Source organism: Nasonia vitripennis, chromosome 5 (genome assembly GCF_009193385.2).
Source record: "Nasonia vitripennis strain AsymCx chromosome 5, Nvit_psr_1.1, whole genome shotgun sequence".
Classification (NCBI taxonomy): Eukaryota; Metazoa; Arthropoda; class Insecta; order Hymenoptera; family Pteromalidae; genus Nasonia; species Nasonia vitripennis.
Genome location: NC_045761.1, coordinates 5,510,964 through 5,526,703, shown reverse-complemented (window position 1 = coordinate 5,526,703; position 15,740 = coordinate 5,510,964). Strand labels below are relative to the sequence as shown.

The window sequence follows — 15,740 nt, the reverse complement described above, 5'->3', positions numbered from 1 at the left end:
TTTTCTTGAGGAATTAACAAAAGGACATTGCACCACGCGTCATTTCGTTCGTTATTCGCCGAGAAATTATTTTGCTCTTAATGCGAAGACATTTGTTCCGAGACGGCTGTTCCCTCGAGGGGTCCAAGATAGTCGAGTGTGAAAATCGAGCAGTATTGCAGAGAATTTCACGTGCGCGATTCTTAGTTTTAAAAAATATCCGACTGATAAACATCCCGAAAAGCAGACAAAGAACGTCTAACGTTTTAGAGTCAGAAAATCCCCAGCCATTATATCCTTTCCTTCTTTTATGAAAAGAAATAACTGTCAATCACCTCCACACGATCGCTTCTGCGAAGGACATACGGTCGGCGAATGCAAAAAGTCTTAATGCTTCGCGGTAAAAGCTCGGCGTCCTCGAGAGCAGTTATACCTATACATATACACACGATATGTGACGGCGAAGGATTGCGCCGTAATGACATCGCATCGCTGCGTGCGGTGTAACTTTCGCCGCAAGCGCAATGTAGTTATAGAAGTGGCGAGCATACGAGAGGAGAATCTGCATCGTGACACGCGATCGCCGCATCAACGCTGCTGACGACTAATCGCGCTTTTATTGCTCTATACCTGGAGAGTGTCTTTTTATCGCTATTGAGAAGAAGCATTTTTTACGCTTTCGAACCGAAAGAATCTCATTCATAATTTACTATGTACACTTAGCCATTATTTTCCATGACGTGTTTCGAGAGATCAATCTATTCATAATTATCCTTTGCAAAGGTATAGGAGAGACACAGAGCGAGAACAGCATGGATAAAAATCGAAATTGCATCGATGCCGCGCTTATTATACTTTGCATGGCGATCGCGTTCTAGCATGTAGGTACATACACCGGCACACTGCAGCACTAGCCATTACGGGCACTTATTTCTTATTGCACGATTCAGCCTGCCATCGACGCAGCAATGAATGACAAACGAAAACTCCCTTGAACTCGGCCACAAGCAAATAAGCAAGTGCGCGAGAGTAAAAACGCCGGTATATAAAGCACACACACACCGCGCAGGACGAGGGGGAAAAAATCGTAGCCCGTAATGAGTCGAGTCGCGCGTGTATCAATACCAGACGCGTGTCCGACGGAGACACACAAATTAGCGCGACGCGCGATTACAAGCGATAGTGTGCGGGGCGTCGCTTACCCGTGTTGCCGCCGTGTAATCCAGTTCAAATATGAGCGAGCTCGATCCGGCGTTGGCTGACATTAAGATTGTCGCCCGGCTGTAATTTAGCTGCGAAGCTGTACGTGTTTGATTTAGATACGCAGTCCGTACTTCAATAGATGGAAAAAATAAACTGACGACCGACAATCGCTTCATCCACCGTTTGTAAATAAAGCGAAATTCAAGATTTGACATGTTACGTCTTTACCGGATAGTTTATATAATACGATTCTATTTGACGATAAAGTATTATAAAGTATTAGCTCACAAAGTCGCATTAACGTCGATTTCATACGAACGCAAATAAGGAAGAAATATCTCTAACGCTCTATACAAACACCCTTCAATCTAGCGCAACCATCGTAGCATATACAGAACATTAAAGGCGAGCGCGCGTGTCTAGATAAGCGAGCATTTTACATTCACGCGCTCTGCGTGCTCCGCAGGTATGCGTAGACGCACTTAATAACACCGCGTTGCTCTCGATGCGCGAGCGCGCGACATTGTTCCTGACTTTATCGCGCCTCTTATATTCAAGACTGATTGATTTTAAACACGGGCTGTTTGGTCCGCGCCGTCATTAACCTCGTGCTTACGCCACTTACGGGCCTATTGTGTGCTTTACATCGCGGCACGATATGCGGCGGTGTATCGGAGCGCGGCGATCTCGCTGCATAGCTGCCTGATTAATTATATGCGCTTTATTGAAATTAAAGCGCTAAACGTTAGAACGCACCTATACGCCGGCGCGCACGATTGTACGCGCCATGAGCTTGCTGTGGATTATCGATTTAGTAATTGAGGCACGTGACCACCTGTATACAGCGCGCATTAAAGACGTATAGCGAGCCGAGCGGTGATTATTGAATCTTTGACGATAACGCAAATTACCAATGATATTATTATTTTACCCGTTGGACTGTTATTTATGCATAGTACAGTTTACAAATGTTCTTAAAGCACGAGCAATCGAATACTGTCAACAAACCCCCGAATTTTAAGTAATCATCATCTATTCATTGTACTTGAAAGTGTAACACAACATCACTGTTTCGAAACGTTTTCATGACAAAGAACGAAGTATACGTGTATGTTTCTATACCGCGTCCTACCCTCCTGTATTTTATTGATCGCAAACGCGTCGCATCGGTAAAGTAGATTATACCCTATATCCAATTCATTTTTACTGCTGTTTTCACAATGATTGCGCAATAATAGTTAACATTGTTCAATTACACAAGTTGTTCGAAATGAAAAAAATCTTTAGAATGTTAAATTAATGAATAAACAAACGGAAATTCAGTCTAAAAACGTTCATTGGCTTCAATCATCCTGGAAATCACTGCGCCACACTGTGTATTAAGCAAATGAGGGAATAACCTCATTTTCTAGTAAATTCAGGGGAAAATCAATAACCACGTGGGGTAAAGGGTTGGCGCTAGATTGATATGCGAATTTTATTGGCGAGCAAAATAGAAGCTAGGTTGGCCGAGCGGTCTAAGGCGCCAGACTTAAGTTCTGGTTCCCGTCTGGGAGCGTGGGTTCGAACCCCACACTTAGCAAACTTTTTGTTTTTGAATTACAATTTATCCCACAGTAAGGTATCGGGCTGATTTGAAATCTGTAAGAAAATTTGACTTTGCTTGTTCTTTTTGCACTAGCTTCACGGTCGACCTAAATATGCGAGGTTGATTGATGAGGGGAACATTTGTCTATTAGATTCTGCGCATGACCTGGCCCCTGTACGACTGCCACACAGCTGTACATCCATGTCTAATTGAATATGGAGCTAAGATATTTATCTTATATTTCAAAGACAAAGATAGAACCGTCTTTTTTTGTTGGTTTGTATGGATCTTATCAATATTACAAAACTATTTGCAATAAATTAAAAATCAATAATTCTATATCTAATCACGTGCAGCAATTTTTATTATAAACTAATATCCATTGATAAAATATTTATTATTTGTTAATGCATATACAAGAATAGAATACAATTAAATAATACCGCGACGCGTATTCACAATTAAACAATATTTGCACAACCCCTATTCATTCTCGTACCTCGAAGCAATGGCAGCATTTAAGTTGCAAGTATTCGCGCGTTCTCGAGACCTCTTGAAGCTCGCATTTCACAAAATCAACGATGCGAATCGTTGAAAAATCTCAGCAGCCGAACAAAAAACCGAGCGCTCGCTTCGCACCCTCTAGATCCTTGGCTGTCGCTCTGTGTACTCGCAGTTCACGCCAATTGTTTCGCGACAATCGCGAGTAGAGAGCGAAGAAAAGGCGATAGCCCGGTAATAATGGGATTGCGTCAACGAGCCGCTCTCTCCGCTGCACGGGGAAATAAAGGCGAGCAACAGAGAAAGGGAAGCCCTTTTCCCAAAAGACCTCCGGCTTGAAAAATAAAAGGGATGCGAGAAGAAGGTGTCGTGTGGCCGAAGAGCGAGAAGAAGGGGTCGTGCGGCTCAAAAGTGAGAAGATCTTTCCAAAGTGTACAGAGTGATGTGTGCACCTACGGGAGCGAGGGCTTGCAACGCCCGTCACAACAATTTCAACGAAAAGGAACGGCCCCGGTATAATTTCATTCCGACGCATCTGTTGTCATTCTCACGTTACCGCGATGCGCGAGGTCGAGTTGGCTCCGCGTGTAATGACTGTCTCTCCGCCACATCACTGCCCGAGCGACAGTTCGTCAACGCGTGTATACCTATACACAGGGCGAGCAAGTATGACGAGGTCGTCAGGAGGCGAGAGAAACTCGAATCGCGCGCCGTACTTCTGGGAGTCGAAATGACGCGCGTGTGTCTATATATGTATTTATACGTCTGTTTTACACATTACGCGCTGTATAAAGGCGAGACAGGCGACAATGGGCATCGAGAGAGAAACAGACGCATGGTGCAAGAATCGAGGGGCGATTCGGCGCTCGTGCTCTCGTTTCTTCCGTTTGGATGTGTATGTGGGCACCTATGTGTATACGGCAAGGGTCGCATTGGGGTGCGAGAAAGAGACACGCGATACGTGCGAGCAGCCCTGCAAAGATTTACGCTCAAGGAGAGACGGACAAAAGGCCACTCGATTTTCTTTCTATTAGGGGATTTGCGTTTATTAAATTACTGCTTGCTGATAGAATAGGGTTTAACGCTTTTTCTTTACCGATTTCATTCTTTTTGAAGTTATGATTTTGCGCCGGTTACGTTTGGTTTAACACTTGATTTGGATTCTTCCATTGCGAGGAGCAATTAGGGTATTGTGCCTACTACCATCCAAAACTGTTAAAGAAATCAATAGATATCTCTGAAGGAGGCCTATTGTAAAATCACGTTGCCGGAAAGTACGCTAAACCCTAGCTAATGCGAAAATGCCGCGATATTCTAAAAGCAATTATACGCCAATTACACGCCCTTATATAATACTTTTCGCGCAACTTCTCACCTCTCCAAAGCCGCCGCGGCTTACATCAGATCGCAATCCCGGATCGTTGCTCAGCCCTTGTACTACACCTCTCTCCCGATCCAAATTGCATTTCGCTCTAAGCGATAGCTACACCTACAGGCCGTGAAGATAGACAGAGAAAGAAAGACACAAAGCCGGAGAATTTAATATTCTCAAGTGGCGCAGAGCGTAACGCGATTTTACGGCACTACGTCGTGAGTCGCAGCCGCAAATGCGATTTTCTGGGGTATAAAGCGGGCGTCCGAGGCACCATGGAAATCACGTCAAGCCCCGCGCAAGGAGAGCCACATTTTCCGCAGTTTCGCGGAACGGAGGTATATCGAGTTACCGGGCAAATTCGCACCCCGAATTCGCCCTCGATTCAGCTCGTGAGGGGGTGAGAGATTTGCGACTGTCAGCCGCGGAGATTTGTAAGGAGAAGCGAAAAAGGCAAAAGTTCGCACGCGCGCTCGCGAGAAGGGAAAGAGAATTAGGAGCTGTTTTCACGTAGTCAGAGCTGTCTCGGAGTGAAGGCATTAGCATACACAATGTATAATCTCAGAACGCGCGACTTTTCGAGTGCAGAACATGTGCAATTTATACCATAACGAAAAGGATACCCAATGGTTTGTCATTGTTTGTATCTGCGACTCCCTAGACCACAACTTGCATTAGCTTCCTCTGACATGCAGTAACGTGCGCGCACACACATGGAGCGATAACGCACGTTCCAGAAAGAATAGGTTTAAAAATCCGACAGACTCGCCGGGAAATTAATCAGCAGCTCGCGAAACCATAAATAACGATTCGGGAGCCGTCGCCGCTGCCTCGCGGCGGAGACCTCGAGAGATAGAGCCTGCAAACGTACAGCGCACTGCGTCGTTGTCAGACAATGGATGACAAATAGCCGCAGAGGCGAAACAAACGAAGAGGAGTTGCGCACACATAAGAGTAGAGACACGTTGTCCGGCGACTCGCGTGTCGCGTATCGATATAACGTCGTCAGATCTTGCCCGCTCGCTGCAGTGTCAACAGACGGAAAAATGGCCCCATTTCACGGATATCTGTCCGCCCTTTTTCGCTACGTGCCAGAGTCAGACGCGACGGCACTTATACAGGCGGCTCTAATACGGGCGCGCCCGCTCGCCGGATTACTCCGAGGTGGTGGTGCGCTGTGTTGCAATACAGGGGATAAATAATAAAAAGGAAGCCTGATTGATAGAATAGACACAGGGGCGATTTCTCGTTAGCTCGAGAAAGAGCGGGTCAAGTGCAGCTCGGTGTTTGCTCTGAGGCCGGGAATTTCTTTATTGCTCTAACGGGGGTTATTACGCTTATTATGGGAATGTATTTTTTTCTCGGCTTTTTGGAAAAGATAACAAGGGAGCGCGGAGTGATCGATCAAAGCGTATTAGCTTTGCGCCCTTCGGTTGGATAACAGGTTGCTCTTGTGCATGGCCTATTCTTGTGATTAATACGCCTAAATCGTAATGCGTAACAGCTGCGAACGTGATTTCACATTCGTGTTCTCGCTATTGTCTTGAAAATGTCAAGGCTCTCGAACACCATCGGAGAGTTCGTTTATTGTTTCGCGAATAAAAAAGGAAGGAGAAAACTGCGTTCTCCAGGCAAGCCCTCTTAATAACCAACTCGCTCATTCTGCTAAAGTAATGCGCAAGAGCAACCCTTTCCTCGTCCTCCGCGCTCGACTCCCGCGGAAGCGCGCAGAATTTTTAAAAAATTGCCTTCTTTGACAAACGCTCCTCTTCTCTCGACTCTGCCACCGACAGCTATACTACTCCTCTCTCGCGTTTTTGTTCTCCCGATTTCCTCGTTAAACAAATGATGGTAAACAAAATCTCGGCCCGGTACCTCTGCCCTCGCGCGCCCTCATTCTTTATTCTCTCGTCCCCCTCCGGGCGTTTCGCTCGCGAAGCGCAGTTTTTTCGACGACACAATGCCGCACGGAGCCGCGTCCCTCGCGCTCTAGGAGTGATGCGCGCGCGATTTTTCGCGGCCAAAAGTGCAGCAACGGAATTGAAGACAACGCCCAGATATCCATCGGATGGAAGCAGCCGCAGACAATGGCTCGAGAACCGCAGACGGGAGTGTAACTTTCGCAGCTGTTTGTGCGAATTCTGCCCGCTGTGGCATCCGCAGCCGCCTTTCTTCTCGTCGCGTCTTTTGTCACCGTCCCTGTGTACACAATATTTTGGCTAGCGGGCGCGCGCGAAAAGGCTGATTTTCGAGGAGGATTCGCTTTAAGTTGCTCCATCGTGAGATCGAGAATGAACAATTTGAAGAATCCGAAAGAAAAGAAACGCAAACGAACATAGCAGGGGAGAGAGCTAGAAGAGATCGCCCTCAGACTGAAATAATAACGAGGCGTCAACGCTATGCCTTTAATCACGATATTAAACATTTACGATTGCCGGGAGGACCCGGAAAGAAAAGCTGTCCTGGAGCCAACCTTTCACGCGGCCGATCTTCCCGACTCCGTTCTTTTCTTCTCACTCCTCCCGACGAGGACGGAGGACGACGACGACAACGCGCCCTCCACGCCGGCTGCACAAAGAATATTTCCTTCCCAGCGGTAATTATGCTTATGCCCGATCCCCGCGCTTATATTGTCAACATTTTTCCAAGGATTTCTGCTCGGACTTATCAAGCCGGCGATCCCCGCGTTAATAATTGATCGGCTTTTTTAATCACGACTCTCAACGCGGGCTCGGTACCGACGACGCGCTTAAGTGCTGATTAAATAACGCGTAATTGGGCTCTCTGCGACGAAGGTATTTTCAATATAAGTTGAGTATTTTGTTGAACTCGTTTGTTCTTTAAAATTAAGTTTAAGATCGAGATATTTTTATAAATTGACCTGATTAAGAATTTTTGAATATTTCTGGATTGGCGGGATTCTTGTACCCTCTCACGCCCCCTTCTTCAGAGAAATTAAATTAGAAACATACTATCTATATCTTGAGGATTTCGCATCAAACAATTTCGTGAGTCAACTTCATTAAAATAACTCTCTCAAGAGAGTTTACTTCGAAAAGAAGCTCTCGAAGCATTTCGTTGTCGAAGAAGCGCGAAGTATATAGAAAGCGTATAGCGAGGCAAGATCGTCGCGGAGTCGGCTTCCTTTGAGAGCTTGGAAATTCCGTTCGCGTCATATAACTCGTCCAGTGCGCGCGCGGGGGTGCAAATAAGGATCGCCCGCTCTACAATCTTGAAATATATTCGTAAATAAAATTCTCATGCGACGCGCGAGGACACGACATCAGCGCGTAGAAAATGGTCACACGCTCCACTGCTGACCCTCCTTCTCCTGGATTCCCTGGTCAGAACTGGATATACGTCCCAGATTTTTATATCGCTTACACGTACTTTCGCCTCTCCGGCGAGAGTCCGACGAAATAAAGTCTCTTTCGTTCTTAGCTGGACAGAATATTATAACGCTCGACTGACAGGGGAGAGGAGAGGACATGTTTTTTCGCACTTTCGCATGCCTCTTTATTATACGGCCCGTCTTTCTTGCCGGCTCTTGAATCACGCGCCACTGCCGAATACCGCAGCTTCAACGCTGACACCCGCGACTCTATTAGATTTTGAGGCGCGAGACGAATTTACGATTTTCTACATAAATCTCCGGCAGTTTTAGTGTCTGCGCGGCTGCAGCGCTGCGTCGAGGCAGACGGCGGTAGCAGCCACTCGTCTATATCCCCCGAGCAATAATATGCGAGAAAATAGGAAAAGCAAATCACGTGGCCGACGTGATTTTGCTTGAGATTTTCTTATTTGAATATCTAAGTTTATTCAATTATTTATTATTATTTGCAACGATTTTTCTTCATAATATTATTGTGCAAGAATAACTTTTTATCAGTTAACGTCAGGATGATATAATTCATTTTGATGTCAAGCAATATATTCTCAAACAAAGATAGACTTCATATCAGCGCATATAAGGATTTAAGAAAAATTACCAAATCGAGGCAAATTTAAGGAACCCTTGTTCCGTGCACATCTGAAATATTATTTCGACGAAAAAGAAAGAGATCTGCCTAATCCTGATTATTATTGCTCATGCTTTATCATTGTTTCATCACGTCACGCTCGCTTTATCATGGATAATCAAATAAATGTTCGAAGTGAATACCGCCGGCGTAGTCGTATCATTGAAGCCTCCTATACATAAGATCGCACAACGGTATATTATACGCGTCCCTTGCATTGTGTAGCAGCAAGATTAATACGCCAAAATATTGCGGGTTCGCTAGACAAAAAAAGTCTTCTCGGTATACTCGACGTGCACACTCTTGTGAAGTACAAAACAAGCAACTAGATACCAGCACACGCACTCGTTCCCATGTCTGCGTGTACACATATTCAAGTAATCTCGTCACCGATGACAGAAGCGAGGACGGCATTTGCAAATGATAGCATCTTTTTGCGCGTCAGCGATAAACAGACAGAGAAGGAAAGAGATAGATAGGCTTTGAATATATATTTTCACGGGCAACTTTTGCATATGACGAATCGAAGACTATTACCATTCAATCTCACTTCGCCAGCTTCATCTGCATCCCATCAGCGCCTCTCCCTCTTTCTCTTTTCCCCCTCGTAATTTCCCTGCTTGCGCGTTGAAGACACTCATGATTTTTCACGCCTCCAGCTTTTTTAAATTGACGAGTAACAAATGAGCTTGTCGACCAAATAAGATTTTACATTCAACTAGAAACAGTTGTTTTCCTAGCTCAATAATGGCAAAGAAATTCTAATAATTATCATTATATTGATGCTCATTTATATATGTAAAATCTAATTTCGTCGTCAATTAGCTAACTTTTTTCTTATCAGGGACGCTTTTAGAGCAAAAACTTTAAAAAAATAACATGACACAGATTATAAGGCTACTCATTTTTAATTGGTTTAAATCATAGAAAGTGATATATATATAAGCTGTGTTATTACGCAATTATGTATACCAATGAATAATAAATATTTTGAAGCTATCCTTGTAAATAAAAAAAAATTGGAGATGCCGGGGATCGAACCCGGGACCTTTCACATGCAAAGCGAACGCTCTACCACTGAGCTACATCCCCGCGCATTCGGACAACCATTATCGCTGTACTCAGAATTAGAGAGATGTTTTCAACAAAATTAATTCTAAAAAGATGATTTAATGACTATAAAAATGTAATAAAATATTTATGCATGATTTAAGCACCCTATATTGAAGTTACATTGTACACAAGAAGATGTCAGCTGTTTAATACGAATTTTAAAAAAATATTTAAAAACGCGATTTTATTTACAAATGTATTTCTTATAATTTTTTATATTTTTTACTTAGTTTTTCATTTTTAATATAATTAATGACAATTATTAATGATCCGACAGAATGCGTTTCTAATACTTTAAGCCTGCATTCGTAAGAAGTTTTTCAATTATAAATATAAAAAAGTAATGATTATACCGTAAAAGATAAGATTGTAGTTTATCATGTTTTTTACTTCCGGATTTACAGCACTACATATCTAATTATAGGGGGGATGTAGCTCAGTGGTAGAGCGTTCGCTTTGCATGTGAAAGGCCCCGGGTTCGATCCCCGGCATCTCCAATCTTTTGCATTGAGTATAAGTGAAAACTATTCTAGTCAAAACTAAAAACAAATATTTATCTTAGGCAACGAGCAAATCAAGCAAAGCATGCATACTCTTTACTTAAATTTTTTTGTAAATTTGCTACTCATAGTAGTTAATCGGTAAGACCTACTCTAAAAGCATAGTACAATTACCACACATATTAGTAAATTGGCTATTCCCAAATTAGTGTAGCAAGTTAATTTTGTGTAGTGATATTATTACTTTTAGAGTATCGATTTCACAATTATTTTTGAATAATAATAAAAACGCATTGGCTTTTGCTTATAGCATACTCAAAAAAAATTGTATTAGCAAAGTAAACAGTATATCTAAACTACTTAAGTTTTTAAATTGAAATTATTTTTGTTCAGTCAAATAATATTTATGAAAACAAATGGAAAGGGCGTTTCTATAAAAGTAGATATTTCTGCAAATAATGTAAAGTAGCCTTAAGATTCGCATATATTTAATTTGTGGAGAACTTCGTCATCAGATTTAAAATCTAAACAAAAAATAAAGAACTTTTTATTATTACTATTCAATAGTTATGCTCTAACGATACCATAAATAATTAAGACTTTTACTTTAGTTTAAAAAAAATCAAGCCTATAAATATCTACTAAATACTTTTTCTTAAGCTAAAATAATCCACGGATCTGATACTCTTTGAGTTTAAAACACAAAGTCAAAACTTTCATATAAAGAAAATTTTAAGTTATAATATTTAAAAAATAAATAAACAAAGCGACGTTTTATCATATTAAAACACTAGCATACAAATTCAAATTGAAGAGCTCTCTAAGCTTGAGCAATCTACTTCTGTGCATGTGCGTCAGCACAACTGTTTCGTAAGCATGCGCAGAAATGTTTGCGCAGCAGGCGAATTGGCTCGTAGTAGGGTAGTAGCAGATCAATGTTTCAGAAAAACTACCTGCCAAGCAGGTCCCATGGTGTAATGGTCAGCACTCTGGACTCTGAATCCAGCGATCCGAGTTCAAATCTCGGTGGGACCTTCCTTTTGCTTCGATTACATAATTATTCCACCCTAAGAACAACTAAATAGCTTACGGCGAATCGTAGAGGTTCTCAAATGCTTCAAATAAGTTCTAAGAGAAGTTACATAACTGAATGGATAGCTAGATAGGTAGAAATAAGATAAAGAAAAGCCAATATATTTTAATGGTATTATGCTTTTAAAAGTGCATAAAGTTAGATGAAAAATTTTTTTTTATAATTTAAACTAGACTTGGAAAAGAAGTTTATTTACATCAAACGCAGCTCTTTAACTATGAAAGTACATGCTGTTTTACTCATACGAATAAATGCATATGACTTAACAGTTAATAAATCTTTATTTCATGGGGGTTAACTTTTAATTTAACCTTAGTCCAAGGAAATCAATGTAAACATACATAAAAATATTCACTCATACTAAGTAATCTTTCTTTTCTCAGATATTCAAAAATAATTCTTTCTGTAACATAAGTACGAATTTTGCGTGTTTTGTACCTGCATCGAGACTAAAGTGACTACTTTGCCCTATTAAGCGGACAAAAAATATTTAAAAATAAAAACTTTTAAAAAGCATTGATTTCTATATATTTGTATTATTCATATATTATTTATGAAAAAAAATGTTTGCTTCTCGTCTTCGGCTTGCAAACGCATACGCTTTTGGCCGGTTCTAGCTCGCTTTGACTCATACTGCAAACTTCACATTCGGTCTAAAAAAGACTACTTTACGACCTTTGTACACAATATACTATTTTATTAAACAAAAAATTATTCAAAACCTTTTAAGTAAATTTCAAAATCTTTAGGACAAATTAATCTATAAAGAACAAAAGGAACAAATTGTTTTATTATTTTTTTAATTAAAACTAATTATTTATGGTTATCTTATTACCAAACTAATTTTTTATTGCATATTGAACATCTGGCTATTTGTTTAACGTCTCTGCCGCAAACAAAAAATTTGACAGCGGTGGGATTCGAACCCACGCCCTTTCGGACTGGTGCCTAAAACCAGCGCCTTAGACCGCTCGGCCACGCTGCCTTCTTTGATACGACGATTTAGAGGCTGTTTTAAGCCAAACGAACAATATTTACTACAGCAATCTATTTATTACGAAAATATAATTAGTAAAATTTAACTTTTTAAGTATATTAATGTTTCTTTTTATGAAAACGATGAATCATAAACTAAATCTATCTAACATACACTTTTGCATAAATGTTATAGCCAGGAACTTGAATGCTTCAAGTATTATAAATTCTATTCATTCAATTGATTACATATTTTATATATTTTAAGCTATTAGAATTATGGTTAAAGCAATAATACGTTGCAAATTAATTTGCACACTTAATATCAAATGTTAATTTTGGTATAAGTCAAATGATTTTATATTTTCAACTATAGAAAACAAAAAATTAATTACGAATTTACTTAAAATAATTTACCTAAAATTTATTTAATAAGATATCCTTTGTTATTTACGAAAAAATGCGCGATTTATTAATCGTGAAATGAGTTATTCATCCTATCTTGATAAGTATTGCAAAAATACCACTAAAAACGATATAGCCGGTTGTTATCAAAAGCATAACTGCTAAGAGCTCACTTCTTATTTTAATTTCATTTTTCGCCCTAGTGATTTTACATACCTTTCTTTTATTCGCTCTCCTTGGCATTGCCATGCGATACGATCTTTCGATATAAAAATTCAGATCCATAACACTCACAGAGTTTTCTTATATTTTGCCTTATCGTGTCCCGAGGGTACGCACATAAAACTGACGCTTGCACTGTGTGGGGGATCCGCAAATGCCACGGACAGATCAATAAATTTTCGTAGATATCTGACAGATATTCTTCAGGATGAAGCATTTGAAAATAAAAACACCAGGCCTCATTTATGCGATTTTAGTGAAATAAGGACAATCTTTATGATAGTTTTTGTGATGCTTTGCTGATTTTTGTTTATTCTACTAAGGTATGTTAAAACGATAATTGTAAAGAAAAAAAGTTATAATTTATTGTAAACTTATTGCTTTTGGGTTGAAATTCTTTAATATTTAGACATTTACGCTTAGCCATGACTTTAACACTTCTTACATTTTTTTACTCGAATAAATATTGATTTTTCATGAATATATTTTTTTAAATCTATAATGACAGTAATCTCAATTAATAGCAATCAAATTACCTGACCTGTTTTGAATAATCTTTCAACCTTTCACAACAATATGTAAATAAACCCTAAAACCGGATTTAGGGCGCTCTTGTGCATAAGATGCTCGTTAATTTAAAAAGTTTTTAAACCCACGACAGTTAATCTAATTACCCATCGCATTAAAGATTCATCCCTACAATAAAGCATCCAAAGACTTTTAAACGAGAGCAAGAAAAGATCAATCTCACACGTCAATGCTCAGGTTAGCGCAAGAAAAAAGTCTGGTATTATCCCCGTACTCGCCATCGTCATCTATCTATCTCTCTCTCTCCCTCTCACTTGCTTACCATCGATCAAAGCTCATTGTGCGTCCTACCCCAGTTTACAGAGAGCCACATCAGCGCCTAACCTCAAACTCACTCCCAGTAGCCTAATAGCCCTCGTCGAGACTGTCTTCAAGTGCACACCAGGGGTCGATAATGCATATACGAGAGACCTTTTCATCTACCTGCTTAGCATCTATCCGGATGCGCATAACTTCGATTCACGCTGCCGTTTCCAGCCCCAGTTGTCATCAACGTTTGCCGATACGGTGAATGACGAAACACATCTCAAGGGATCATCCCGATGACTTGCGTCGCGCGAATTACGCCACGTGCGTATCACTCCCTAGGATGACGGTGGCATGCATTTACCGGAGTCTTTGAGGTTGGCGAACTATCATCGACTGCTGGAAGGCAATTTCGCCCGATGAATTTATTATGGACGCTTCGACGCGGGTTGATTCATCCACAAAAGCGAGAAAATTATGCATGGATCATTCCTTATTCTGTTTTATCCATTAAGAAACTCTCTTTTTCTCCCTCCTTCAAAGGTCGGGTATAATTTTTCCCCAAGTCATGTGGACTTTTCGTTGATTCCATTCGTTCAAGCTCCTCTAATTTCTTCATCTCCACCGATGTTTGCAATCTGTTACGCGGCTTATTAATCCGACTAGGTCCATTTAATGTTGAAACATTCCTGCTTCCGCGCTGGAAACTTGCTTCTTTTTCCCCTGCCTCTTCTAATTATTTTTCCGTCTCATCTATAGCGAATTATCCTTAAATATCTTATCTTCTCATTCGGTATACCCTCTTCCATAATGTAGCTTCAGTCATACTTTCACCGACTTCTACGTTTTCTCCCGCCATATTTTAATTTCGCTTTCTCGTAAACTTCTTCATTTTCTTTTCTCATATACTCTCGCATTTTCCACTTTCGCGTCCGACTCCATATCATAATCTTTATTATATTTTTTGCCTTTGTTCCATTTTCTCAGCTCTAGCTTCGTTTTCTCTTTTAATGTCATCCCAGGGGAACATCGCAGCAGTTTTCCCGTTCAGACATTTCAAGGAAATGGAATGACCGGCAGGTGTGTCTCAAAGTGCGCTCGGGACCTAATACCACGAGGGATGGACTGTGACGTATTGCGTTTACAGGTGTTCCAGTGTGTCCTCTCATACGTATACGTGCATCAGCTTTATCAAGGCGTATATGTATGGGTATGAGTGGACGAAAGCAGCGCGCGCCTGGGCAAAATAATCATGGAGCAGAAAAGCGATTGGTCATCCTTCGTTGGTTCTCTTTACGAGTGTCTAGCTAGCCCTCGGCTTTAACATTGCTTATTTCCTCCGGTTGGAAGAGAAAAAAAAATATTTTCTGGGCATTTTAGCTTTATGAGAATATGCTTCTTCCACTTTTTAATTATTTGGGAGAACGTTTATGAACGAACCGCGTTTTTGATGCTCGATAAACTTTTGGTTTTGTACGAAAAAAGACGGCATTAGGTACTCGCCATTATTTAAATCTACGTTAAACATTTTACCGTGTTGCGTATGAATTGATTAAAATATAAAAGTCGAGGATCCAAACATTATTAGTCTTTTTTTCCTTGATGATAATAACGTTTTGACAAATACGGCAACGTTTTTACATTTTAACGTAAAATAAAAGTAAACACCGCTTTTTGTTCGTGAAAAAAAAGAATAAAAAATCCTCGCAATTTTTCTGACGAAAAATTGCGACAATCGTGATGAAAAAAGTGAAAATGTACGTTGCCCACTAATTTGAAAGCAGCGCTGCAGTGTTTGTTCGTGAAATACCGGAGTATGTGCATGATAAAAATTTATTCTACTATATGCTTGCTGTTTAATACACAACTCAAGCGGAATGAGCAGTTCGTTTGACGAAAAATCCGTTTTCCGGGCAAAATACAAAGAGCCGCTAAT

The 15,740-nt window shown here is 40.6% G+C and overlaps 5 non-coding genes across 5 annotated transcripts; 3 read left to right on the top strand and 2 right to left on the bottom strand.

Moving 5' to 3' along the window:
* Nucleotides 1-2,680: 2,680 nt before the first annotated feature.
* TRNAL-UAA lies at nt 2,681-2,764 on the top strand. Its single transcript has one exon. It is a non-coding gene; the product is annotated as a tRNA-Leu (tRNA).
* A 6,918-nt stretch (nt 2,765-9,682) lies between these two features.
* TRNAA-UGC lies at nt 9,683-9,754 on the bottom strand. The gene has a single exon. It is a non-coding gene; the product is annotated as a tRNA-Ala (tRNA).
* Nucleotides 9,755-10,200: 446 nt separating this feature from the next.
* On the top strand, nt 10,201-10,272 carry TRNAA-UGC. The gene has a single exon. It is a non-coding gene; the product is annotated as a tRNA-Ala (tRNA).
* A 966-nt stretch (nt 10,273-11,238) lies between these two features.
* Nucleotides 11,239-11,310, top strand: TRNAQ-CUG. The gene has a single exon. It is a non-coding gene; the product is annotated as a tRNA-Gln (tRNA).
* A 963-nt stretch (nt 11,311-12,273) lies between these two features.
* Nucleotides 12,274-12,353, bottom strand: TRNAL-UAG. The gene has a single exon. It is a non-coding gene; the product is annotated as a tRNA-Leu (tRNA).
* Between the last annotated feature and the right edge of the window lie 3,387 nt (nt 12,354-15,740).